The 27,234-nt window shown below is 45.4% G+C and overlaps 3 protein-coding genes and 2 long non-coding RNA genes across 7 annotated transcripts in view; 3 read left to right on the top strand and 2 right to left on the bottom strand.

The window, feature by feature from the left end:
- The window catches only part of LOC131515327 (class I histocompatibility antigen, Gogo-B*0101 alpha chain-like), a 554,762-nt gene that overhangs the window by 98,481 nt on the left and 429,047 nt on the right, over window positions 1–27,234 (top strand). The gene's annotated exons all lie outside the window — the stretch shown is intronic.
- LOC131515330 (DLA class I histocompatibility antigen, A9/A9 alpha chain-like) overlaps window positions 1–27,234 on the bottom strand; it is a 114,256-nt gene that overhangs the window by 3,501 nt on the left and 83,521 nt on the right. The gene's annotated exons all lie outside the window — the stretch shown is intronic.
- The window catches only part of LOC131515329 (class I histocompatibility antigen, Gogo-B*0101 alpha chain-like), a 113,492-nt gene that overhangs the window by 41,720 nt on the left and 44,538 nt on the right, over window positions 1–27,234 (bottom strand). The window lies entirely within an intron of this gene.
- Window positions 1–27,234, top strand: part of LOC131515350 (uncharacterized) — a 110,275-nt gene that overhangs the window by 40,793 nt on the left and 42,248 nt on the right. The window lies entirely within an intron of this gene.
- Window positions 4–4,820, top strand: LOC131515352 (uncharacterized). Its single transcript, XR_009263588.1, has 2 exons — window positions 4–2,747; window positions 2,891–4,820. It is a non-coding gene; the product is annotated as an uncharacterized LOC131515352 (long non-coding RNA).

The following is a 27,234-nucleotide window of genomic DNA, read 5'->3' as shown; positions in this document are numbered from 1 at the left end:
TCAGTATCCAGGCAGAAGGACCTGACACAGGTTGTGACAGGGAGAAGTGAAACCAGGGCAGATGGGGGCTCCCCAACACTGGGCTTCCCCGCCCCCGACGCCGCCCTGGGGCCAGAGTCCCTGAGAGGCGGGCCTGGGGACCTGGGACTTGGCCTGGGCGCCTCACCTACTGCACAGAGCGCTCTTTGTCACACTGTGTCCCTGAGTCCTGGATCAGGAGCTGTGTGAGTCACTGATTCTGCAGCATTTTGTTCTCAGGATATCTCTACAGTCTTACAAATTAGTGAGGATCCCAGGGATAACTGTGTGCCTGTGGATTCTATCGATCCTTATTTACCACAGTAGGAATAAAACAGGTTCAAATATTTATTAATTCATTTTCAATCATATGAAAACAGAAATATTGTTTGTATGGGAAGTGACATGTTCCCAAATAAAAGGGGCAGTGAGAATAGTGGTTTTGTTGCATTTTACATTTTTGCAAGCCTCTTTCTTGTCTGTCTCGTTAGAAGACCACTGGATGTTCAGATTTGCTTCTGCATCTATTGTGTTGTTTTGGCTAAAGTAGATGAAAAAATTTATGTCCTTGACCACATATAGAAAAATAGCATGTGTCACAACCTTTTCAGATAATTATGGATATTCATCCTTGATTCTATATTAAAACTACACACCGTGTGTTTTCTGTGAGGTTATTTGCAAATTGGGACCTGAAACAGTATCATTGACTGTGTCTTTCTCTGTTACATTAAATTCATAGGCCCATCTGTACATGGAATGGATCTTGTACTAATGCATGAATGTTTTTAAATAACATGTTGTGTGTTGTTTCACTAAGTAATACAGGTGTTCCAACACTGATTAGAGTGGAATTGAATTCTCAAAAAGTCATTTGTTTTGGGGCACCTGGGTGGCTCAGTTGGTTAAGCATCCGGCTTTGGCTCAGGTCATGATGTCACGGTCCGTGAGTTCAAGCCCCGCCTGGGACACTGCTAACAGCTCTGAGCCTGGAGGCTGCTTAGGATTCTGTGTTTCCCTGTCTCCCTGCCCTACCCCTGCTTGCACTCTGTCTCTCTCTTTCTCTCAAAATGAATAAACATTAAAAAAAAATTTTTTTAAGTCATTTGTTTTAATATCACAAATCCCAACAAACAAGGTGGTCAGTACTGAGAAGCTGTCAAGCTTCTAGGTGGATCACAGTTTAAATGGGATGGGCTTCATGGGTGATGGGTTCTAAGGAGGGCACTTGTGATGAGCACTGGGTGTTGTATGTAAGTAATGAATCACTCAATTCTACTCTTGAAACTAATATTAAACTGTATGTTAACTAACTGGAATTTAAATAAAAACTTGAGATAAACAAAGTAATGGTAAAAGCAGCGATTGCTCAGTAACCAGCATAGGGAGATATTCGGTATTTTGTGGGTCGTACGGTGCCTTGTTTTTGTCCGTAATTGGACAAAGTTTTGTCATGGTTTCACAGTCTCCTTGTGTGCTGTCGATGTTCTGTGAGATGACTGGCTCATTCCCACAGGAATAACATGGCCCAGTGTCAGCCAGCTTCTGACCACACTGAGGCCCAGCTGTCAGTGTCAGACCAGTTCCCAATTGAGGACTGCTGTTTCTTCTGTCTTTAATTCCATATTTTAAAGTAGCTAACATCCATCAATAATAATTAAAGGGTAGGACTCCTGATCTCATGGTTTGTGAGATGGAGCCCTCTGTCAGGCTCTGCACTGATAGAGTGGAGCCTGCTTGGGATTCTCTCTCTTGATCTCTCTGTCTCTGTTCCCCCACCCCACCCCACCCCCGCTCATACTCACTCTGTCTCTCTCTGTCTTAAAATAAATAAATAAACTTTAAAAAAAATCTGGAAGGACTTTTAAATCCTTAAATATTCCAGTATACATTGGCCCTGTTAGTGTTCTTAAATATGTTTATTTCTTCTTGTATCACATCCTGAGGAGAAGCTTTCTCTCAGCTTATGGATTGTGCAACTTTTGACACTAAAACTACTCCCAGAATTAGGGTAGGTCTTAGGTTAATGTTTCATAAGCCGGAATATCGGTCACGGTCGTTCCAGACCCTAGTTCCAATACTTATCCCTTTGTCATGGAGTACTCCTTCCTGTCTCCTAACATGTCTGCCAGATTTGGTTACTCTTCTCTGTATCTCCTCAGAGGCCGATTTGCTCAGGAAAATGTGAAGCAAAGGAGAGAAAGGAAGAGTAATTATCTTTAGAGGAAAAAAGGAATCATGTAGCGGGGAATAAGAGGGACTTAGTAGGATTCATGTGGAGGGTATACTTCCGGAAATCTCCCACTCTGGTACATTGTCACTCTCCCCTCCACACACACACCCATGGGCCCACATCCCCCTACTTTCCACACACAGGCAAGATCTTTGTGAAGTCTGTGCAGCATTGCATTGACCTTGCCCAGCTCTTGGTGGAGCAGAACTTGCCAGCTATTGCCATTCATTGTGGGATGCCCTGGGAGGAGATGTGAGTGAGAGATGGAAAGATGTCTTGTGTCCTTGGGAGGAAATGAGACCCCTGAGATAAAGGACTGTGAACATATTTATGATTGTCTTTCTGACAAAAGCTTTCTTGGTCACAGTAGTTTAAAGGTCTTCAATAACGAATTCTTGTGGCTAGCAACCTATGTGGCCAAGGCATGGACATTAAGCCAGTGAACTCTGCCATCAACTACCACTGGCCTGGGGATTCCCACCCCTACCTGCATCAGGTAAGCTGCACACCCACACGGACATCCCAGTGTCCTCTCCCAGCCCCTGATTTCCTATGTCTTCGTACATTACACCCTCGTCCCTCCTTTTGGCTGCCTTCCTACTTTGGGGTCTTCCAGTGCTACCCTCTGTCTCCTTCCAGGAGGCCTGAGCAGGCCAGTTCCCCCAAGGGCTCGGCCATCACATTTGTGTCAGGTGAAAACATGCCAAGATCCTCAGTGAAGAGCAGGGTCACACCGATGTCAGTAGTAGTGAGCTGCCTGATGAGATGGACGTTTCCTCCTCTGGTGAGTATTGATCCCATGAAATTGGTTCCTCCAACTCTTCAGAGTCTCCTTGTTCCTTAGAGACTTTGTCTTGAACCATGTAGTGCAGGCAATGGTGCCTGATGCCTAATGGGTGCCTGACAAGTTTATGTCCCGCAACCTTGATGCCATGTTGGGATGTTTTGTTCATTTCTATGTCCGGTCCCTTTCCTCTCGCACCCAATTAATTGTTTTTGCACCCCAGTGTCTCCTCTGACCCCACATCCCACACCCCACACAAAACCTGCATGTATAGAGGTCTGTGTTTCTGTCAGTCTCACTTAGCCTTCCCATGCCTTATTGTAACTGCATGTTTTCTCTGCAGTTGCAGCCATGGGAGAGGATGCACCCATTCACAGAGCCTGATGCAGGTCTCACACCCAGGAGCCAGGAGAGCCAGGAGATCATACATGACCTGAGCTGAAATCAAAAGTCAGATGACTAACCCACTCAGACACTCCTACGGTTTATACTCCCTAATTAATTTCTTTTTAAAAATATTTTAACTTTGAATATAGTTGAAAGACACAATTACATTAGTTTCAGGTGTATAACACAGTGATTCAAATTCTATTACATTTTCTTTTTTTGAGAGAGAGACAGCCAGAGCAGGGAAGAGAGGCAGAGGAGGAGAGAGAGACAGAGAGAGAGAGAGAGAATAGAGATTCTCAAGCAGGCTGATTCCTGCGGGGCTGGATCCCATGACCCTGGGACCATGACCAGAGAACCCACTGCCACCCAGGGGCCCTTCACCCTCTGTCTACACCATGCTGTGCTCACCAGAGTGTAGCTGCCACCTGTCACCAGACAGTGATGTTACAGTATCACTCATGATATTCCCTGTGCTGTGCCTTTTATTCCTAAGACCTGTTCCTTCCATAACTGGAGCCTGTGTCTCCCACTCCCCTCACCCACTGTGCCCATCCTCCCACCCTCCTTCCCTCTGGCAGTCATCAGTGAGTTCTCTGTATTTATAGGTCTGATTCTGCTGTTTGCTTGTCTATTCATTCATTTGTCTTGTTTTGTAAGTTCCACATAAGAGTGAGATCATGTGGTATTTGTCTTTCTCAGTCTGATTTCTTTCACTTAGCAGACACACTGCCCTGTTTGTCCATCCATGTTGTCACAAGTGGCAAGATCTCATCCTTTTTGTGGCCGCATAATAGTGTATCATGTGTATTTGTATATGTGTGTATATACCACACATCTTCCTTAGCCATTTGTCTACGGGTGGACACAGATTGTATCAGGGTGACATTTACAAGAACCTCAAACACTGAACATCATCTGGGATGAGGGCGCCTCCTGGGGTCCAGGCCCCTGTCCAGGTGCTGGAGCTGAAGAAGACGCGAGGGAGGGCCTGGCTGAGGTGGAGAAAGGCAGCTGGGTCTTCCCTCCTTAGTCCTGTGGCCTCACGTGGGGTGGAAGGTCAGGGGACATCCCCTACTTCTCTGCTCTCAGGTGGATTCTGACTGAGAAGCCTGAGTGGGGTCTGGACTATAAGTCAGGTAGAGATGTCTGAGCAGAAGCCTGGGTGTCAGTGGGGAGAGGAAGAACTTTCTCAACAGCCCTGGACTCCACAGGGGTCAGGCTCAGGAGTGAGGAGGGATTGCGGGAGAGGAGAGCTCAGGAGCCCGTGCCATTGCTGAGGTGTCTGTGTCCCTGTGCACCTGGTCCTCCAGCCCCGTGATGGTGATACAGGGAAAACCGAAAAGTAGAAACACTTCCTTGGACTCCTACTTCTAAATGTTTCAAAACTCAGTGAAACAAATATCATTTCTGATTTGGAAATAGCATCTCAATGTCTATACAATGCTCCATAGTGTGGACATGTACACTCACAGTTTGTGAGTTGACCCCACATCAGGCGCTGGGCTGACAGCACTGAGTCCGCTAGGGATTCTCTCTCTCTCCCTCCCTTTCCCTCTCTCTCTGCCCCTCCCCTGCTTCTGTACTCTCTCTCCATCTCTCAATAAAAATAAATAAACCTTAAAAATAAAAGAATTGGTGTTTTCACCTTGGGGGGTAAATACCCAAGAGTGCAATTATTGGATTATATGTCGAGTCATTATGTTGTTAACCTGAAAGGAATGGAACAGTATGTGTAAGCTGCACTCAAATAATAAGAAAAAAGAGATAATCAGAAATATTAGAGAACACTTTGGAAAGGAAGACATGAAATGTCACACACATATATTGGTAATAATATACATAAAGAACATGAGAGTGTGGAATATGTAGAGAGACAGGTCCTAAAGGTGTGTTATGAGAGGATTGCAAAGCAGAGGCCTACGACTCTCTAGGAGCCAAAGCCTCGGTCCCCTGGCTCAAGCCTATTTGATTTTTGCAAATTGTTGACAACAGCAAGCACATACAACATAGTATTAGGCCTCTTGTCAGGTCATGTACCTGCAGTGTTTTCCATACTGGGTCATGAATACATCTGGCACCAGACAAAACATTCTTATCTCCAGGGTGGCGCCCGGATGACGTCTTTCTGGAGAGAGCGAACAGTCCCAAAGGACTTTTGTCCTGGGAATGAAACTGCTTTCAGTTTCTTGCTGCTCTGTCCCTTTCCTTCAGGACATTCTTACGGTGCTTCTGGCCTGTTGTCCTCCAGCATCTCCCCCTTTCTGTTTGTATTCGGTGGACTGTAGGAGGACATTGCATAACCCGAACTGTCGGTCGATATGTTGACAGGCTCATCGTCTCTGGCACAGACTGTACATGCAAAGATAAATACACTGCATATTAACACAAACAGAATAGCAGTAGAGAAGCTAAAAATCTTAACATGCTCTACAGGGCTTAATTTTCCTCATCCCTCTGATATACTTTCTAAGATCTTAGAGCCAGATAACATGTCCAGATTGGTTTTGAAAGTCTCATGTATCTGTGCTTGCAAATGTTGAATGTCCATAGACACATTAGATTGTCTGAGCAAGTGCCTCGTAACATCATTCCATGGAAATTTAGTGTTATTAAACGGTAATGCAGCTACACATATTGATATAGTGTTCCAATCACATTGTAATATTTGTCTTTGTAGGCTCAGTAATTGACCTTCCAGCAGCATCACACAGCCTGTTGTAGGTCTGCAAACTCACTGGACAGTCGACTGTCAATATTCCGTTGTGTCTTCCAAAGTTGGTGCGATTTCTCATGCCATTGTTGCACAAATTGTACTGTCTGCACAGATTGGTTCAACGAGACAGCCACAGTAGCTGCGGCCACAGTCTCAGCAATAATGCCTATGAGAGCTGCAACAAGCATTCCAGCAAACCGTTGGGATGGATGAAGAGCTCAGTGTAGAGCCTGGTCCATCAGATACATTTCTGAACAATGTTGCCGTGGTTGAGACATGCAAAGCGGCAGCCACAGGCCAGGTTGTGCTGTAAGTAAATATAAGCTTTCCAGTGACAGAGTATAGAGTATAGAATTGTTAAGACAACATTTATATGTATAATGAGCAGTTAACACAGATTATAAGGGCATCAGAATCAATCCCAACTCTCTGTCCTTTTAATAGTATGCATGGCAAACGGACACAAGCCCGTATGTACCAGGTACTATTGACCGTGAAAGATAAAGTAGAAATGTTCCTGGAGCTGTTTTTATACTATGTGCCCTTCCAGGTATGGAAAGGGTGGGGGGCAGCAGTTAATTTCCATAGATGCTTTTGTAAGGGTCCTGGTTGTAAATGAGGACTGGAGGCAGAAAATCCCCCACTGTGCCAAACAATTGAGTCATTAGCAGTGGTGTGGATAGTATGATTGTGCACACACCATTGTAGATTTTGTAACGAATTTCTAAGGCAAGCTGAGCCCATAGGGTTCCAATCAATGACACTTCATAGGAAGTATTTAAAGGAACTCGCCTATCTCCCATCTACATGCCTCCCAAGTCACCCATCCGTCCCATTCTGACAATGTATGAGTAGCGCAAGACAGAAACATTGGAGGAGTGCCATTAATTGTAAGATTGGAGCCAATCAGAGAATGGGCTGATAGTATGAACATATGTTTGTGCTGGGTCCCATTTTTAATAATAGATAGCCATGCTTGAGGCTGACTTTTGAGGCTGTGTTTCCCATATCCAAAACATATAGGAGGACCTTCAATCCCTATAGTATTATCATCCATAACAGTACCTTCTTCATTTGGCCTACGTGGTCCTCTGCTGTCAAATGGCCCAGGTGTCCATTCAGTGTCATTTGTATACACCAGCATGGGAGAGTCATACCAATTGAGTCATATCCTGACTGAGAGGTTGATGAGGGGTATAATCCCATGAATTATAGTTATCAGGGCTTACTTTAGTAGTTATAACCGCGAGCATCGCAAGGAAGAGGTGAGCAGGAGTTTGCGGGCTGCAAGTCTGCATCCATATTTTTTCAGCATCATGTGTCAACCTCTTAACTTGTCCCCAAGTAGGAGGTTGAGCGACCTCATGTACCTCGGAAGAGAGTGTGGTGCATTGGGCACAATTACCAGTTTCTGCATAGACATTCTGTGAAAATCTTTGATTAGTGGAGTCATATTGAACTGAGGTCGCTTGGATCGGCTCATGCCTGAATTTCAAGCCGTGACTGGATAACCACTGGTAGCCTTGATCTGTAGAGACACAAGCATACCGTTTGCCCCACACAACAACCTCTCCCTTTTCCCAGTGTCCCTTCTCATCCTTCCAATAGAACAGCTGATAAACAAGGGTGGCTTTTTGCCTGTGCCAGTGTACCTCAGCAACAGGACATGTATGGGGTCCTTGTGTGTCCAAGAAGTTTAAAGTATATAAGGCACAGTGTAATTGTTCCCATGATGTAGGTTTAAGTCCTTCCTCTTTTCCCCCTTTTTGTTTGATTAACAAGGTCCCCCTTGACCTTGAGGGTTATAGGGAATGCCAGTAAGAGGAGTAATTTGTTGGGCTGCAAAGAAGCAGGCTACCTTATGAGATACATAGGCAGGGCCATTATCAGTTTTAATGCATTGTGGGATACCTAGAATTGCAAAGGTTTCAAGAAAATGAGCAATAATGTGCATAGCCTTTTTCTGGTAAATTCCGTGGCCCAGATCTATCTGGAGAAGGTATCCACAGTAACACGCACATAAGAGAGCTTACCAAAAGCTGGAATATGGGTAACATCAGATTGCCAAAGTTCATTTGCCTGTAGTCCACGAGGATTCACTCCAGAGGTGTACGGAGCCACAGTGAGGGGCTCGCAAGATGGACGGGCACTAACAATGTCTTTTGACTGAACATGAGTTACAGCGTGTCTATGGGCAAGTCCTCGAGCATTACTATGGTGAAGCATATGCTCCTGTTGTGTCATCTGTAAGGTGCCTTGGAATAAGTCATCAGCAATGGAATTTCCTGAGGCTAACAGGCCAGGAAGGTTAGAATGACTGTGAATATGAGTGATATGTAAAGGGTGTTGCCTATGCCGTATTAATTCCTGTAAATGCAAAAAGACGATGTAATTCATTTTGTGGAACAATATGTGTGGTTTCAATATTTAGGACTGTGAGCCACACTTATTGTGAATCTGTCACAACATTGAGGGAGGCAGGTACAAGATGCAACAATTCTATAACGGCTGCTAATTCAGCCTTTTGGGTGGATGTATAGGGTGTCTGTCAGGCCTTAGAAATAGGACCATGCATAGAAGCTCTACCATGACCATTTCCATGTGTAAAATATGTGTCAGCATCTGCTAAAGGCCGGTCTCAAATTCTCTGGCCAAATCCATGATGTAGCCTTGAGAAATGACAAAATTTGGTCCCTTGGATAGTGACTGTCTAATTTCCCTACGTAATCAGACAAGGCTATTTGCCATTGTATATTAGTTTGGTAAGCCATATCAATTTGTTGATATGATAAGGGAATAATTATAGAGGAGGGATCACCACCATTAAGCACATGTACTTGGGATCGGCGTCTCCAAATTATATTCCCAATTTTATTCAGATATATAGTAAGAAGTTTAGTGTCCTTTTTTGGTAAAAATAGCCATTCAGTGATTCCCCCATCCTGCCATAAGACCGCAGTTGGAGAACGTGAAGGAAAAATCAATAATTGAAGAGGAACATTAAGTCGAATACAAGTGAGCTGACAATTCTGAATATGATTTTTAATCCATTGTTCAACCTCTGCCTCTTTTGTGAGGACCCTAGGGCTGTTAAGGTTGGGATCACGGGCTAATGTTTGGAAAAGATGAGATAAGGTAGGAGTTGGGATTCCCAAAGCAGGTCGCAACCAATTTATATCTTCTAGTAACTTCTGGAAATTACTCGGGGAACGATGGTTGCTTTGTGAATTTTTGCACCAAGATAAAGGAAGGGATCTTGGGTTTGCACCTTATCCTCTGCTATTATTAGGCCGTATTTGGGTAACAATAATCTAGCAGGTTGATAAAGATCTTCTACCTGTGTAGGCGTTTCTGCAGCAAAAAGAATATCATCCATGTAATGGATAATCAACGCCTGTGGAAAGCAAATGCGTAATTGTGAAAGCGGCAGATTAACAAAATGCTGACACATAGTAGGGCTATTTAGCATACCTTGCGGAAGCACTTTCCATTGATAGCATTGCACAGAAACCATATGACTGTATGAAGGTACAGAGAAAGCAAATTTTTCTCTATCATCTGGCTGTAATAGAATTGTGAAAAAACAATCTTTCAAATCTACTATAATTAATGACCAGTTCTGAGGCATCATAGTAGTGGATGGGAGCCCAGGTTGCAAAGGTCCCATAGGTTGTATAATCTCATTTACCTTCCTTAAGTCCCTTGCCATTCTCCATTTCCCAGATCTTTTCTTTATCACAACCACCCGAGAATTCCATGGACTGGTGGACATTTCTATATGACCGGCATCCTTGCACTAATTGCTCTAAAGCCTCTGATTTCTTTTTTGGAAGGGGCCACTGTTCCACCCACACCAGGACAGTTGTTAACCATTTTAATGGTAAGGCATAACCTTGTTCAGGAACAGTGGCCCTTACACTAAATTTGAATTCTGTACAGGATATCCCAGTTCCATATAAGGAGGCTGCATTTCAGCAGTAATTGGCTTAATATGCCCATTTTCTTGTTGTCCAAGCCCTTTTACCGGATTATAATTCACTTTGGACATCATATTGGTTGCAGTAGGGAAACATAAGAGATGTTAATATATGCTCCTCATTGACTTCATAGGTCTCTTCCCCATAGATTAGTAGCTCTGTCAGTAACATGAGGCTGGATAGTAGAAGCCTGGCCTTCAGGCCCTTTACATAGAAAAATTTCAACATTCTGTGGGATATCAGTAGCTTTTCCTACACCTGTAAAGACTGCGGATACAGGTCGAAGAGGCCAATTCTTGGGCCAAAACTTAGAAGCAATGATGGTGACATCAGCTCCTGAGTCTACCAGGCCAGTAAACAATTTTCCGTTAATCTGTAAGGTCATCTCAGGCCTTCCGTCCTTTAGAAATGTTTGCCAAGATACCTGTTTGCCCGTTCTATCGGTATGGAATTTAAAGCAATGTAAGGCAACAATAATTAGTTGAGCAATGCGATCTCCTGCCATGACACAGTAAGGAACAGAAGTACTAACCGTTCCTAAAATTTCATCCTTAAAATCAACATCTATAATTCTTAAGTGGACATGAACTCCCTTGGAGGACGAGTACTTCGTCCAATATGAAGGCCAACGGACCCGGAAAGCAGAGGGCCATAAATCCCAGTTTTAACCTTATAAATTCCCATGGAGGAATCCATGACCAGGGAATCTGGGGCTGGGATATCTAATGCAGAGCTCCCTCCTGTGGCCTGGAGGGGGTCATGGACTGAGGGACAGATTTACTTGATGAGTCCTTTTGCTCACAGGATAACACTGTAGTATCTGATTCCCCATATTGTTTACATTAGGACCCTGGGGTGGGGGGCATTATCCGGTTTCCCCATGGAGAGGACAGGGGAGATCCATTCTTATGGAATTTAGATCTACATTGATTTGCAAAATGATTGCCTTTATTGCATCACAGGCATAATCCAGGAGGCTTAGTATTTCCTTCAGGTGGCCAAGGTGGATCACCAGAATTCTTAGGACTGGGCTGTTGACAATCCCTTTTATAATGTCCCAATATGACACAGCGAGGACACCTGGACTGTTTGTAAGGTCCAGTGTCTTGAATAGCCACTGCCAGTAGTCCCATTTTATAGATATCTGAGCCAATATCTTGACAGGCCTTTAAATAATCAGTTAAATCACGTCCTTGAGACTTCACAGGTCATAAAGCTTGCTGGCATTCCTTATTAGCATTATCAAAAGCCAGCAGCTATAAGAAATCAGGTAAGCCCGCTGATAACATCCTTTAGTCCAGGGATGAAATCTACACGGCTCCTTAGGACTCTGTTTAACTTGAACAAAAGAGGTTGTAGCCTGTCCAGGGGGAGCTATTTTCTCCCAGGCACCAAGGCAGCACAATCTAACTTGTATCACGGCTTGATCATCATACTGAAGCTGAACCTGTATGCCAAACCATTGTCTGCTCTGGTAAGTTGTTCTCAGGTAACGGGCACAGGAGCATTGATGGTGGCATCACGCCCGGCCTGTATCTGTGCTTCTTCATCCCACCAAGTTCTAAACTGCAAAAATTCAGAAGCACTTTAGGACAGTGCGACCTAGGACCGCCCCAGTCCCACGGAATGAGTCGCTCTGAATTTGCTAAGGCAGACACCAATCCCAACGTATAAGGGCAATTAACACCATATTGCATGCAAGCCTGTTTCAAATCCTTAATGACCTTAAAACTTAAAGGTAATGATGATCAAGTCGTTGCCCTCCCTGAGGATATTGCTGACGTGGAGGAATTTGGGTAATGTTGACAGGATAAACTGCAGGCATACTAGCCATTAATTCAGTGTCCCCCGCAGGCTTAGCTTGTTGAAGCATCTGCATCATGGGGGAAACAGGAACTGCGATGCTCCCAGCAGACGTATCAAGAAATAGGTTTTTTGAATAAGCGGAACATTTAGTTTCCTCAAAAGGATAGACCGGTTCAGGACCGAGGTGCAGTGCAGGAGGCAGGTGTCCGGAGGCTTGAGATGCAACTATCTCTGGGCCATTAACCCGGGATGCCCGTAGGTTTCTGTCCCTCTGGTGGTGGGCTTAGGGGCTGGGCTCCCAGTCCTCATTATCCACAAGCTCATGATCACTTTCAGCCAGTGAGGGGTTGCAAGAACCAATGCCCCCTTCTTCCCTGGATTCTGACTGCAAGGGCTGCAAAACCAGGGAAATTAAATTACATAAAGACCAAAGGGAGAGAGGGATTACTTCTCCTTGTTGATGAGCTCTGCCCACAGCACCTAAAACTAATTCCATAGTTTCTGATTCAAAGCATTTTTGCCAGAGGGCGTAACCAGTAACAATGTTTCTTTACCAAATAAAACAAATCCTCAAACGCAGAAGGATTCACTTCTACCTCTGAGCTCTTTAATAAAGTCTGCAAGAGCTGAAGACATGAGTCCTAACTAGATGAAGTAGAATTCCCCATACTTACCCTGCAGAAATCCCGAAGGCTGAGCTTCCCGGCTCCAAAGTTCCCTTCAGTTCCTGTGGCACTTCTTCAGCAGTGTGGCAAACGTCCACCTTCAGGTCCCTGTTCTGGCGCCAGCTGTAGAGAGACAGGGCCTGAAGGTGTGGTGAGGAGAGAATTGCAAAGCAGGGGGCTAAGACTCTCCAGGAGCCAAAGCCTGAGCCCCCTGGCTCAAGCCTCTTCTATTTTTGCAAATTGTCTGATAACAGCGAGCACATGCAACGTAGTATTTGGCATCTTGACAGTCTGTGCACCTGCAGCGTATTCCATACTGGGTCATGAGTACATCTGGCACCAAACAAAACATTCTTATCCCAGGCCTGATGCCCATACTATGTCCTTCTGGAGAGAGCGAGCAGACCCGGCTCTGTCCTGGGAATGGAACTGTTTTCAGTTTCTTGCTGTTCTGTCCCTTTCCTTCCAGACATTCTTATGGTGCCTCCTGCTTCTTGTTCTCCAACAGAATAAAAAATGGGTATAAAACTTAGTGTCTTCAACTTGGCAAAGGTAAAAGTAGGTGAGGAGAGTGTCCAACAGAGGGTCGGGAAAATACACTGTCATAAAGGATAATGGGAGTGAACACTGGTATAAAAATTTTCAAGGGTTCTGCAAAATGTCTCCACAATTTTAGTGTGCTTATACTGTGACATAGACATTGTCTTTTAGGAGTTTATCCTTTTTAAAAAATTATTTATTTATTTATTTTGAGAAAAATGAGAAAGAGTGCACGCAGGAGCAGGGAGAGGGGCAGAGGGAGAGAGAGGAGACAGAATCCCGAGCAGTAGGACGTCAGGCTGGGTCTCAGGAACCCGGAGGTCATGAGCTGAGGTGAAATCAAGAGGCTCATGCTTACAGGACTAAGCCATGCAGGTAGGAGTTTATCCTAAGGAGATAATCACATATATTCTCAAACATATATTTTCAGGGGGGCACCTGGGTGACTCAATTGGTTAAGTGCCTGAGTTCAGCTCAGGTCATGATCTCAAGATTTGTGAGTTTGAGCCCCATTCAGGCTCTGTGCTGATAGCTCAGAGCCTGGAGCCTGCCTTGGATTCTGTGTCTCTCCCTCTTTCTGCCCCTTCCTTTTTTGTAATCTGTCTCTCAAAAATAAATAAACCTTAAAAAACCTCCCTTATCTCCTCATGCAGGCCTCTTATCATCTCACATCATCACAAGAAGCAGGATGAGCACACTACATCAGATTAGTTGAGGGCAGTTATGCATAAGTTTGACTACAGTATACTCAGGATTCTTATCTTTTTTTGTAGTTATTGTTCTTAATTTATTACTGTGCCTAATTCATAAATGAAGCTTGATCATGGGTGGGAACGTACAGGAAACCTCATAGGACACGTAGGGTCCGGTACTATCTGTCATCACAGGCAGACCCTGGGGTCTTGGAACATACTTCCTGCGAAGAAGGGGACTACTTTAGTTCAGTACCTTTGGGATTCCCTGAAGCGACTATGTATTCTCCATTCTTGGGGCCCCTGAGTGGCTCGTTTGGCTGAGTCTCTTAATTTCAGCCCAGGTCACAATCCCAGGTTGGTGGGATTGAGCCCCAAGTCAGGTTCTGTGCTGAGCATGGAGCCTGCTTGAGATTCTCTCTCTTTTCCTCTGTCCCTCCTTCTCTCTCACACATAAATAAATAAATAAACAAATAAATATTCTCCTTTCAGTTCATCTTGACTTTGGTCACATTATTAGACTTAGAAATGTCCCTGGATCTGATTGTGCCCATGTGTTTCTTTGTCAGTCTGTCAGGTTGGAGTCCCTCATGTTCTGGCTGGAAAATAATGGAGAAGGTGTTATGTGCTGACTGAGTTCAATGAGACGACAGCTTCCAAATCTCTAATCTCTCACAAGGTTTCCCAAAAACGAGTTAATCAAACTCCAGAGAAGGAACGAAGATGCCTTTTGGTGCAAGAACAATGAGTCCCTCTCCCTGGACCCTGAGCATGATTCTCAGGAATCCTTAGGACCTCAGGAAAGCTCCTGTCTCCCAGGTCTGTGGACAGGGCAAGCACCAAGGACCTTCCACAAAGTGGGGAGGAGGAGAAGGTGCTGAGGAGCTGGCCATCTCTCTTACACACAGTGGGAAGGAAAAGCACCTTCTCATTCATGACACGCAGTGTAAACTCCCTCTCTTCGGTGCCACAACGGGCTTCACCTTGGCTTGTCCTGGATGCTTCCTCCCGGTGCCGCGACGGGTCCCAGATGCCCGTGCTGCTCCAAGTCAGCTGACACGGGCTCTGGAAGAAGAAATGAAAGACAATTTGTTCACCGTGGAGTCAAGTTCATTTAAAAGAGGAAGAAGGGACACAAAATCTGGCCTCGAGCTGGTCCCGCCATGAGGTGAACTCATTCAGGGAATGTCTTCCTCAGAAGTTCTTGAATTTGAGGGATGTGTGTTGTTTGTTGCGTCACTTTGAAAAGCTGTCAAGTGAACTGCAACAAAGAGAAAAACCTTTCAAATGAAGGGACATTGGGTTTGATACTGATTTTGTGTCCAACTTGTGCAATATGAAGAGATGATAGAAATTCTCTAGGTTCGGTTTTATCATGACTAAAAGAATTGATCATAAGTGATGTGAGTAGAAAACAGTGCTCCTTTAGCTTCTCTATAATTTTCATACAGTCATGACCGTAAATGACATGTCTGTGAGTTGGATTCCCAGTATAGAACTTGCCCTCTTCCTTCCCCTGTATGGCAATGACCCACAGTCTCACACTACATTATAACCTCTGCACTCTTACAAGGTAGACAGGGCAACAAGCGTCTAAAGCAAATTCCCTTCTGAACTCTGAAATGCTCCAGACTCTGCAGCACGTCCGTCTTCCTTGTGATTTCAGGAAGTCTGTTTTCAAGGGCTGGGGACACAGCTGGAATGTGCACCCACTTCCTCCTGGAGGAAAGGAAAGGACCATGGTTCCATGACCCCAGACATCTCTCTGAGAGTGAGAAGCTCCTCCAGCCTGAGAGACCAGCACTGTTGTCATCTGTGAGGGGCCTTGGATAAATGACCTCTCTCCTCACTAACAAATGGAGACAGCAGAATAAGGTAGTTGGAGGTCCAGTGATCCTTTCTGGCCCGAGAGCATGGAAGTTGACAGGCATAGCTGAGTGTGAGAGCCACATGGCTTCTTCGCAGGGAAATCTGGATCAGTCACACCCTCACTCCATGGTGCCAGCAAGGGCATAGGACAACCCTTCCTGGCCAGGCTTCACCTCTTCCATCAGGGAAGGTTGAATCCAGTCAGGCTGTGGGGTGGGCTCACTGCTTCCCTGCATTCCTTTAGTTGTTCACAAACTACTTAAGACAACAAAGCCCCACTTGACAAGCTTGAGCTACATTTTGCTGTTTTGAGTAAAAAAAAATCCGAAGAATGTATGGAAGTTGCACATTTTCTAGAAGGAACATAGTGTTTTTATTTGTCCAAATAATATAGCCCACTCTAATAAAAGCCAGTCGTCAGGCCATTGATACAAAATTCTATCGTAGAATTTTCCTCTTGCAGACCAGACAGGACGTCTGTCTTTCTTTGTTGGCAAGATGACACATGTGGACCCAGAAAGCACTACAAATACAGCTTGTACAGGTGATTGCTCTGAAAAAGGATCCAATACAGAGAAAAGAAAGAGATGGGGAAGTTTTAGCTGCATTTCAACCCTGGTTCTAGTCACACTTGACATTCAGTTGCATTCTTGCAAGTTTTAGTTTGCTCACTAAGACTCTGAACCCCCATTTTGACAGCCTGAGTTCCTCTCTGCGTCTTTCAGCCAAAATATAGGTACCGAACACATGAAGATTGCACTTCTCAGGCAATAACGTGTGGTTTTCCTTTGTGCAAATAGTACAGCCCACCTCCAGTAACAGCTCTGTTCATCTAGAGCTGATTTGCTTTACAACTTTGTGTCCAATGAGGCTTCTTCACACCTAGAAACCTCAAGGGATTTGGGCGGGTGTGTGAAATCTTCGAGCAACACTGAAGATTTCATATTCGACAGGAAGACAAATTGTAATGCGTTTTGGTGCCAGAGAATTCTAGAAGAGAAGTAGTATGCATTCACAGGTGATTTTTGACAATAGAACCCAGGGTTGAAAGGGAAGCCCTGGGGCATTGTTATTATGTTTAGAATTGAAAAGTTTACTTTTCTGTAATGTTCTGTCCGTGTGAAATGACTAAAACTTTCAGAATTTCGAAAAAAGTGGAAGGGCGTTTTATTCAAGCCATAGTGAGGACAGCTGCCCGGGATACACAAACCTCACAAAGAAGATAGTGCTTCGAAGGAAGGGATATTTGTGCAGAGTATTTGCGCTTTTATGAAAAGAGTCAGACACCATCACAGTGAAAGACATTCCAGAAAATTTCAAACTTCAACTGTGTTTTCTGTACGTGCAAGTTTGCAGGCTTCCAAGATATGGGGGCAGAACTTAGGAAGCATTTTGCTCTTCTTTTAGTTTGATATGTGTCTTTTAGGTCCTTGCTCTTGAAGCAGAGGCACAATGTGTGCTCAGGGCAGAAGTAGAGCCCATGCTTTCCAGTTGGGAAGTCATTCTGATCCGGGCAAGTCTAGCTTCCCTGGGAGCCCACGAGCAGGGCCCACAAACAGCAAAAGCTGAAAATGCCCTTTATCGGTTCTAAAGTCAATGATTGTGCAAGCGTCCAAAGATCTGTCCCAAGTTGCACAAGACAGCACAGGGTTTCCCTACCTCCTGAGGCCGGGCACCTCCTCCCTCCGCAGCACCGAGGGGCATTCTGCTCTGTGAGATACTGCAAACCACACGCAGGAATGGCGGATCCTTCTAGAAAGAGCAGAAGGACCCTTGGTTGTGCTGCTCACAGAAGCAAACTGAATCCACGCCCCACAGCTTTCATGCGGTTGAAGCTAGCAGAACATTTAGAGCTTATTTTTCAGAGGACTGTTTCTCCCCACTCAGCTATGGTTTCTTTTCAGATTCCTGTCCCTGCAGGAGCCTGGGATCAAGGTCAGGTGCTGTGGCTCCAGCCTGTGAACAAGTGAGGTCCTGCATTCTTTATCAGGAAAATGAGCCAGGGACTCCATCCCCTTTATACTGGCTCTCGGAGTGTGCCCAGTGCCCTCCTCCTTCTCCAAAGACAACCTCGGGAGATCAGGGGCTACATTTATCCTCCTGCTGAAGCTGGCTCCACCCCAACGTGAACACAGGCTGTATGTGACACGTATGGTTTTTTGATGTGCACGCTCCATCTTTCCTCATCAATAGTTACATGTCTTGCCCTTTCCATCAATATGGACATAATCTCATCCCTTATGATTATAGAAGAAAACTTGTTCCTTCCCCTTCAGGGAGAATATTTAGCAGCCAAGGCTGCTTCTCAAATAAACCCTTTCCTTGCTGTACCCTGATGTCTGTCATTGACTTCACTGTGCATTGGGTAGAGGGACATGGGTGGGTTTGGTGAGAAAACTTGCTGTGCTGGATTCCCGCTCCTGGGCTCCAGGGTGAGGAGGCTGACACCACACTGGCAAGTGTCCAGTCGGGCCTGATGTCCCCTCCTGAAATGGCTTTGTTCAGGATGGACAGCCCATGGCTCCTTGGTGGCTCCGAGAGTGACACAGCACATGGCGATGTGGGCCTGGAGAAACTGTGGCCACAGAAGATGCTCCCAGGGTCCTTCCAGTTCACCAGGTAGACACTACAGGTCACCTCTTCCAGAAGGTTCCATATAGTTGGCCCGGTCACCATGACTGCTGCCCAAGGTGTGATCAATAATTATTCTCACCTGAGGCTGACCTGTGATGGGAAGATGATGAGGTGAGGAGTGTGAAAAGGAGTACAGATGGCACAGGGGTAGTTTAGGAGGGACGGGGCTGACATGTGCCACTAGTGTGGCCCCCACAGTGGCCTTCTGACAGGTCCCCGCATATCCTCTCCTCCTCTCCATCTCTTCCCTACACTGCACCTGAGTAGCCTTCCTCCACATGGACTGTCACCCTCACTGTGTTTCCCACACCAGGCAGGGAGGGCTCCAGGGCCCAGCCTCTGTCCTCAGCCTCCCCTACTCCACCTTGTTTCCCTCCAGCCATGAGAACAAACAGTACTCGAGCATCAGCCGTGTGCCAGGCACTGTTCCGAGCACTTCACAGGTGTCACCTCATCCCTAGAGCATCAGCCGTGGTACAGGGAGGAGGTTGACGCGTCCCTGGGTGAGGAACTTGTTCAGGTCCCAAGCTAAGTGGCCGGTGGAGGACATCCTGGGATCCAGGTGGGTCAGGTCCAGGCTCGCACTCTTCAGCTCCAGGCTGCAGCCACTGGCAGCTTCCCTGCACTTGGTCAGACCCGAGAGCTTGCCAGGACTTCTTCCCAGCTGCTCCCCTAGTGAACCATTCATCCAGTGTCAGCTCCTGTTCGTCCTGGGGGCTCAGGTTGATGTCACCTGCTCAGGGAGGATATCCTGAGCTGCTTCCAGGATGGTGCCCCTGCTCCATAATCCAAATGACTCTCTCTTCAGGCCAAATATTTAGTATATAAACACACAAGCCTGTTTTACTTGCTCACTGCTGTATCCCCAGTGCCCAGCAGAGATCAGGCCCCAAATATGTATCATCAGAGTTAATCAATTAATCAGCCTCATCAAAAAGACTTAGGGAGAACCTCACGCTTCTAGTAATGGTGGGCTGGAATAATTGCATCCACCCTCCTACTGAAAACAGCCCACTTTTGTTTATTTTTGTTTATATTGATGCGATATACCTTGTCTGTGACATGAATTAAAGTATTTGAAGGGTGTCATGTGAAGACTTACATTTATTCTCTTTGACTTATAGGGGTCAGAAAGTGGTCATTTCTTTTCTTTAACAGTTCTTTCTAATGATTATTTATTTATTTTGAGAGAGAGAGAGTAAGAGAGAGAGAGAGAGAGAGAATCCCAAGCCAACTCCTTGCTGTCGGCTCAGAGCCTGATATGGGGCTCGATCTCTCAAACTATGAGATCGTAACTTGAGCTGAAATCCAGTGTTGGATGCTAAACTGAATGAGACACCCAGTCACCCCAGAAACTGGTCATTTCTAAATTATTGTATTTTTTAATGTAAACTCTATATCCAACGTGGGGCTTGAATTCATGACCCCAAGATCAGGAGTCATGTGCTCTATGGACTGAGACACTCAGGTGCCTCATAAATCATCCACTTCTGTAGAAACTTCAAGGAGACAAATTGGGCATCGTGATAAGGTTTGTTTTAATTTTGTTTTCAAATCAGACATCACACAGGAATGCACTTCCTGTGCTCCTCCATCACTGAAAGGGTCCCACTCTGTGGTGCCTTCGTTGTACGGGGACCTGTGGCATCATGAGGAGTCAAGCGCAGGCCCTCTGAGCCCCTCCCTCACTGAAATTGCCCCGGGAGATGGAGCCCTGAGGTGCCTGTCATAGGCTTGGGTTCCACCAGCTCTGTCATCTGGCACTTCTACCCGCTGTCCTCACATTGCATAGTGACACTGTGACAGTAATATGGCACTGACTTCACAGAGTTATGAATGGTTTAAACTCCGTAACACGTGTAAATTCTTGTTTGTTGGTTTCTTATTTTGTTTTCATTTCTCTTTGCCTTCTGAGAACCCAAGTCAACTCTTTCCTTCTCCCACTTCCCGTTTCTGATTGAACAATGTCCTGCAGCAACAACATGGAAGAATTTTTAAAATGGGAAAAAGCCCAGCCCTTCAGCTGCAATCCGTCTACCTTAAGGAACAGCAGCCCTGTGTTTGCTGCATTCTGCTGTGAGCCAGGATGGAAGGATGGCTGTGGCTCTAACTGGGAACCACAGAGGGAACAGTGCAGGAAGTCCACTGTCCCCTGACCCCCTGCCCTGCCCCCAGCTCCATGGAACAGAACATTAAAGGTGCTGTTGCTCTGGAGGGTTGGAGGGAAAACGGAAGAGGAGGTGTATGGGGGTGAGAGGCAATGAATGCATGTTTTCTTCTTTCTCAAGTGCACTGAGCAACATGACCTGTTCCGTCCCCTCCGTGCTTCTCCTGTCTCCTCAGGAGCTGTGTGCAGATTTGTGGTCTAGTTCCAAGCCAGTGCAGTCTGCACTTTCCCCTGCAGACATCATTCCAGGGAATTCTCCCAAACACATCACATGATGAGAGTGGGAGGAGGGTGGAGGAAAATCCTGGCATTTGTCTGGGATCCTCCACCTGCTGCCACAGAGTGCTCAGCCTGGGAGAGTTGGGGACCCGAAAGCACAAGCAAACAGTCCTCTTCCAGCTCTGACTTCAAACTGTCCTCAGAGAACTGCAACAACATGCCCCACCCCTCCCTCCCTAGAGGGTTAGAGGTTCAGGGAGTGATTGGTGTTGCCTGCGTTCCTGCTGAGCCCTGGGGGCAGGTCAGCCATGGCGCCCTCTCCTCCTGTCCCCACCATCCTCTTCACTTCTTTCAAGCAGGGTGGGGCCACAGGGCGAGGAGCACATTCTGGGGGCCAGGGGGCTCCTGCAAGGACTGCAGGCCTGCTGAGCTGTGGGAATGGATGGTGCCCCTGTCTGCCCCTCCTTGGGGGAGTGCTCTGCCATCACTCTCCCTTCCTATGTGGAAGCCCGTCCAGCCTATGCCACCTAAAGATGAAAATGTCTTTCCCCCCCCACAGACAGGAAGTGATTCCTTTCCTAACTGGTTCTGGCTAGTCCTAGTAACCCTGAGTCAGCCCTGGTTAGTCAGTTACTCGGGAATCCCCAGGCACCCTTCCCTCCATTGGGAGCTGCTGGGGGAACTTAGATTTTCATGAATCCTGCCTAGACTTGTGCAGCCCTACAGCACAGTGAGCGGGGGCCACCAAAGAAACCAGCAAGGTCCTGGCTTTGTGAATTCAGAGAGAAGTACCGTTGTGCTGAGTTCTGAGTCTTGTGATCACATGGAGATGCCCATGTGGATGGGTCAGCAGGGTTCAAACACAGGGAAGGGGAGCACGAGAAAGTCAGGGGACTGCTGCTATTATGTTCCTGCATGTGTGTATTCTTTCTGGTTCTAAATTCCCTGCTAACGGTCCAGATTACAAACTCTGAATTCCCTGAACCCTTCACTGTGAGTTGTCCCATGTGTCCACCTTGTCATCTTCATTTATTTCTTATGTCAGGTATTCAGTGAGTCAACAATACTGCCAGCAAACCATATGTTACACAAGGATATTATTGAAAAACATTTGAGCACCAGTACAATAATACAATGTATAAATAAAAAGATGTAGGTTATACTGTGTCTATGTTCTAAATAAACCATGTATTAGAAAACTGCTCACAAATGATGTAAGTTATGGTCTATTTTATTTCTTAAGCTATTATAAAAAGTTAGTTGTTGAGATCTGAAAGTATTTTGGGGTGGCACCTGGGTGGCTCAGTCGGTTAAGTGTCTGACTTCAGCTCAGGTCACGATCTCCTCATGGTTAGAGGGTTTGAGCCCTGCATAGGGCTCTCTGCTGTCAGCAGGGAGCCTGCTTGGGATTTTGTCTCTCCCTCTCTCCTATATCCCTCTCTCTCTCTCTGTCTCAAAATAAGTAAATAAACTAAAAAAAATAAAAGTATTTTGGACTGACTTTTTTTATACTGTTGTCATTAGCAAAGTGATATGCCATTGTGAGCCCTGGTTGGACAAGTGAGCCCATAACAAGTTTTCAATGTGTTCCCATTGAATTGTCTTTAATGTAACAGCACATAAACATTATGCTGCTCACGGTACTAGATTCTCTCTCACTTTAACTATTACATTAAATATTTTTTCCATTGTAATACTGTCTGAAGTTCTTACATATTTAATATCGCTGTAGCTAACTGAGGCACAAATATCATTTGTTACAAAGACATTTTTGATTGAGATTAATTTTATTCATTTAATAAATAAAATCTATATAGTTTGGTAAATAATCATAGTTAATTAAATTAAACTTAAAACTTCTGAATGTGTTTATTTCTTTCAAATGACAAGTGAAATCACATAGTATTAAATAATTGTCTTTCTCTTGATAAGAGATTTTTCTTTCAAATGGTATGTCCTATTACTTTTTTGGAAACATAGTATTATCTAGTTTTCCCCTTTGATTTCATTACTAATTTTGTAAGTTAATTACTTCTTCCTTTCTCAGATTAATCCAGCCTCTGTAATAAGTAACAAATCTCTCTGGTAAGGCTAAAGACAGTAGTGACCTCACTGTTCATAGACAAGTTATTAACGCCAACTCTCTGAAAAAAAGTTTATCTTCCAAAACTTTACCTACTCCAATTGCATGGATGCTTTTAAAGTGACCCTAACAGGTTTGATACTATTTCCAGCTGCTGTTGCCATCTTAGCACTGCAGGAGCCCAGACCTGCCCAGTGTCCTGGTTTCCACCCAAATATTCAGATATTATTTAATCTTCTTAGTGTTTATTTATTTACCTGTTGTTTTTATAGCTGACTTTGTGGAAGATAGATACCATCATTATACGTTTTATTTATCAATTCTCATACCCAAGATTAGAATTTGTTATGCACATTCACTTCATTTAAAATGTTGGGACACATGGGTGGCTCCGTTGGTTAAGTGTCCGACTTCAGCTCAAGTCATGATCTTGTGGTTCCTGAGTTCAAGCCCCTGTGGGCTCTGTGCTGACAGCTCAGAATCTAGAGCTTGCTTTGGACTCAGTGTCTCTCTCTCTCTCTCTCTCTCTCTCTCTGCCCCTCCCCTGCTAGCACTCTGTCTCTCTCTCTCTGTCTTAAAAATAAGTAAACGTTAAAATAATTGAATCATTTCAACCTCATAATAGTCCCATGAGATAGGGAAAGCTATCAATTCCAATTTATAGGCAAGGAAATCAAGATCACTCAGAAGTTACATGACTCAATTGGCTGAGCAATGATTCTAACAAAACAGACTCCTGGACTCAAGAGCCCACCATTTTTTTGTTTGTTTGTTTTGTTTTGTTTTGTTTTTCATTCCTGGAACTGTTCACCTGCTGCATTAAGAGTCACCTCATTCTGTGGCTCTGACAGCTTCTCCTCCTCCAGCACTGAGTCTTGTGAAGGGTATGCATTTCTCACAGTCCCTATAAGTAAGTCCATGGGGTTTGAAGTGACAGAAGAGTTGGTTCTACATTGGCTGATGGAGTTTGCTGCAGATGGTGGGAGAGAGGGTCACACCTGGGCTGTACGGAGTCCACGGTGTGTGTATCTGGGCTGTGAGGTGGGCTGTCCACAATGCTGAGGGGGAAAGACCAGCTATAGGGGGTGGGGGCAGAGTTTCTTCATCACTGTTCTATTCACAGCCCAAAAGCACAGCCCTGTGCAGGCCTGAGAGACACGGGGGTGACCATTCATGTCCTTCTAATCCCTGCTGTCCCTGTCTTCTCTGTTTCTAAGTGACCTCCTGGTGATACCTGCTCTCCAAGGTGAGAGGTGAGGCCAAGTCTAGCCTCACTCTCCTCAAGGTACTTCCTCCTATCCTGCCTTTCCTCACTCATGGGGCCTCCCAGATGCAGGAAGAGCAAAGAACTTGACATTCATGTTGTAAAGAGAAAACAGGATGTCTGTCTTCAAGAAATGGAAAGCCTGCCTTTGGGGGAGGACTGAGAGTTCCCTTGTTGGTTGGGCTGGGGGCCTCAGTGTCTTGCTGGATGTAGACAGAACACTGAAATCAGTTGCTGGTCTTTCTAATGCAGCTGCTGGCCTCAGCAAAGCTTGTACTTTGAGAAGATAGTAGACAGCTAGCGAGTTGGAAGTCTTGATGCTATATGATCCAACATCACCACTGCCACGTTTTATTGGTTAGAGGATTTTCCAGGTCTCACCCACACTCAGTGGGAGGAGACTCTACAAGGCCAGTGGATCAAGAGGCCATTGGGCTTTATTATAGAATCTGTGTGCATGAGGGTGTTCCAGGTGACAGATGGCAGGAATGGAGGGTAGCACATTCTCTAAACTGGGCGGATTCATACACAAGTGCACAAACAGTGAACAAGATGATTAGAACTCTGGGCACCATGTTGGACAAGAGAACTGCACAGCTGAGCTGTGTTATGAAAGCAGGGTCCTAGACACAACATTCATGCTATCGTTTGGAAAGGTCTGACTCAACTTTGTCAAGCTGAGAGGTCATCCTCTCTGTACATTTCCCCCTTGACTTGTCAGCCTTTCTAATCCTCCAGGAAAGCACCATCACTTAATGAACCTTTTTTTTTTGCTTTCCTTTGTCATGTTCCCAGGCAAATCCTGGTTTCCAATATTTCTTCTAGTTTGCCACATACAGGATCCCACAAAGTCACTTCTTGTGATTCCACTTTGTTGGTTTCTTTCCTTTCATTCATTTTCTTTCTTAGTAATTTTCTTTTGTATTGATGAGTCAGTTACATAAGAAAGTTAGTATTCTCTACCTAAACCTTTTTACTAATTTTTGGACCAAATGGGCAAAGTTTCTCTTTCCAAGTTCTCAGCTCATTCCCACACAGGAACAAGACACAGAGGTAGGGTTCCTGCAAAGTCAGGGGTTGGCACAGAAGCTCATCAGCAGGAGACATTTAGGTCACAAGGTATGTACCTGCACCTTCTTTCTGTCCTAGTATGTCGCACAACACCTGGCCCACTGTAAGCGCTCATTAAGCTTCTGTCTGGAGGCTGTTTCCCCAGAACTCATTATACTAGTTGCATTTTCCAGGTTATTCGCCCCACTGTGAATTCCTTTTTATTTCTCTCACTGTGGCCTAGCAGAGAGCTGGCACTCTACTACTGCCTAATATGTGTCTGCTAAATGGAGGTAGGCTTTCTTGCTAATTCAAAATTCATGTCAACTGACTGAGACATGCACAAGATTTAAAAACTTTATGTAACATGAAGGAGTACAGAGTGAACAGTAAATTTCCTCCTCCATCCTATCCATTTTTAAAAATTTAAGTACAGCAAAAATCATCCTTATTCCATAGTGATAGAGTTTCATGGGAGCACAGCGTCACTCAGATTAAAAACAGATTCATTCACCAGCTTCCCATGAGACTGTGTTTGTCTGTGTGACTATATTCTGGCCATTATGGTGAAGCAGAATGATGTAGGAGGTGTTGCCCTGAAAGGAGGGAAACTTCCTCATTTTCTGCTTTCCCTGTGCTGCTCATGGACCATGGACATGGTCTTAGGTACTCTGGCTCATGCTACTAAGGGCAACTTCCCAGGTCACAGGAAGCTGCATGCCTGGACAGCCTTGTGGGGCAGAGATACCCTCACAGCCATGGATGGCTTGACTCACTCATGGGAGACACATAGAAGCTGCGTCCCGTTCATCCCACTGGGAGCTTGATTTCTGCTGCACACGACGGAACAAATACATACAGAGGGAGGAGGACTTCCAAGAGTGGGTGGCCATGGTGGTCTGTTCTGGAGATGAGCAGAGATAAATAAACAGGGTGTACCAGTGTGGACTCCTTCAGACAGTGTCCTGGGTTGGAGGAAGGGAGATCTGGGCCACAGGGGCATCACAGGGAGACTAGAGACTATTCTCCTCCTCATTTTGTGGCCATGGGGCTGCCCTGGGGGCGTGTTTGGCTCCCCAGGTGTTACCTTTGGGAGGCTTTGTTTCTTCCCTTCTCTTCCTGTCCTGTTTACAGACTTCACCTGTCCTTCCAGCCACGATGACCATCACTGCTGGTGACCTTTTTCCTCCTCCTCATGTCATCTGATGGCAGTGGCTGTGGAGGTTGAGGTCTATAGAAGAACCCCTCAGGAGGGAAAGGAATGCAGGGTCATTTGTCATTGGGTTCCATCAGAAACCCCTACTTCCCCAGCCTGGCTTGACGGCCCACCTGGACACACTTGACTCCAGGTCCCTCATGTCTTGTGCCTGGTGATCCCAGATATACTTTGTATGACTTCACCCTATTCTATTTGTTACCAGCAAGTCACTATAACCAGCTTCTGTTCCCACAGTGGCTGTCACTCAAGGGCATGCCTACAAGAGAATGGGCACTTTGGAGTCATCTTAGAGTCTGCCTACAACAGGGGTGACTTTGGGAACTACTGGAATGCATGGCGTCTCACAGGGCTATGGCCAGGAATGCAGAGACTAGTATAAATGAGGAGTTCAAGTCCAACAGTGTTGATGATCACTCCCTGGGAATCCAGAGCAAAATCATGATGCCAACGTTGTTGCAGCTGGACACGGCCTATGGCTCCACCAGTTAGGTAACCACATACCAGACTCTGACTCAGGATGTGGAGACAGGGAAGCTGGGACAGTGCTGATGCATTTGGCACAGGCGATGTGAGTGGCAGTCTTGTCATCCACCTGCCAGGAGCAGCAGCGACAGCAGTCCTCACCTCATCGTCTAGTGGTGTGAACGGTGGCATCTGTGACCAGCACCACGGACAGTGGTTCCTATTTGGGCCTTGACCTAGGGTGGGACTATGGATTCTCCTCCTGGCTGTTGGCCTCAGGACTGTTCTGTGGCCTTCGCTGAAATGATGCATAATACTCTAAATGTATACATGATACATATTTCCCTATAAATATATATACTCATAATATACAAATATAATTTGATTTATACTTCATATATTTATATTAAAAGACATTTTAGTATTTATTACATATAATTTATATTTTA

Source organism: Neofelis nebulosa, chromosome 6 (assembly GCF_028018385.1).
Source record: "Neofelis nebulosa isolate mNeoNeb1 chromosome 6, mNeoNeb1.pri, whole genome shotgun sequence".
Classification (NCBI taxonomy): domain Eukaryota; kingdom Metazoa; phylum Chordata; class Mammalia; order Carnivora; family Felidae; genus Neofelis; species Neofelis nebulosa.
The sequence above is the reverse complement of the archived record's forward strand: the minus strand, read 5'-3'. Positions and strand labels throughout refer to the sequence as shown.